This window comes from Triturus cristatus, chromosome 1_2, assembly GCF_964204655.1.
Source record: "Triturus cristatus chromosome 1_2, aTriCri1.1, whole genome shotgun sequence".
Taxonomy (NCBI): Eukaryota; Metazoa; Chordata; class Amphibia; order Caudata; family Salamandridae; genus Triturus; species Triturus cristatus.
Window position 1 is genome coordinate 499,901,229 of NC_140580.1, and position 1,226 is coordinate 499,902,454.

Here is a 1,226-nt window from a genome sequence, read left to right on the forward strand (position 1 = left end):
TAGAAGTTACTTGGAATATAGTGAGGTATGCAAATCACCTTAGATCCAACATAATAATTCCCTAGAAAAACTTAAATCAAAACAACAAAAAGCCTACAGTACCTGGAATTCCCAGGTGGTCTCCATCCAGGTACTAACTAGGCCCGACCCCGCTTAACTTCTGAGATCAGACGAGATCAGGTTCTTTTAGGCTCTTATGGAGGAAGGGATGAAGAGCACTGACTTTGGGGCTCTTAGCTTTTTTCATTCTACTTCAGTGCTGGCCATAGGAAGTGACTCAAGCCACCCGCATTCACATAAAGAAAAACAAAAAAGCCTACAGCACCTGGTATACCCAGGCTGTCAACCATCCAGATACTAAACAGGCCAGAACTCTGCTTAACTTCTAAGATCAGATGAGATCAGGTGCTTTCAGAGTGGTATGGCCATAGGCGTGAAGTGCACTGATTTTGGCTCTTAGCTTTTTTCACTGTACTTCACTGCTGGCCATAGTAAGCGAGGCAAGCCACCCTCATTTACCTAAAGCAAAACAAACAACAAAAAAGAGATCAGGTGCTTTTAGAGTGGTATGGCCGTAGGCGTGAAGTGCACTGACTTCTGGCTCTTAGCTTTTTTCACTGTACTTCACTGCTGGCCATAGTAAGCCAGGCAAGCCACCATCATTTACCTAAAGCAAAACAAACAACAAAAAAGAGATCAGGTGCTTTTAGAGTGGTGTGGCCGTAGGCGTGAAGTGCACTGACTTGTGGCTCTTAGCTTTTTTCACTGTACTTCACTGCTGGCCATAGTAAGGGAGGCAAGCCACCCTCATTTGCCTAAAGCAAAACAAACAAAATAAAAAGCCTACAGCCTCTGGAAGTCTCCCATCCAGGTTCTAACCAAGCCCGTCTCTGCTTAATTTCTGAGATCAGACAAGATCAGGTGCTTTCAGAATGGTATGGCCGTAGGCATAAAGAGCACTGACTTTTGGGGCTCTTAGCTTTTTTCATTTTACTTCAGTGCTGGCCATAGTAAGTGAGACAAGCCATCCTCATTCACCTAAACTAAAACACATTTTTTTTTAAAAGCCTACAGCTCTTAGCTTTTTTCATCCTACTTCTGCTGCAGCCCAGGACAGTTTTGACCATGCTTCCTCTTGTAACTCCTTTCTTCTAATGAAAAGGACCTTTTTAAAGTTAGAATGAAGGGTCTTTATCAGCGTATTGTCTCTGGGTTGACAATGAAGG

General features: G+C 43.4%; 1 pseudogene; it reads right to left on the reverse strand.

Moving 5' to 3' along the window:
* Positions 1-313: 313 nt before the first annotated feature.
* LOC146867534 (5S ribosomal RNA) lies at positions 314-433 on the reverse strand (annotated as a pseudogene).
* Positions 434-1,226: the final 793 nt, after the last annotated feature.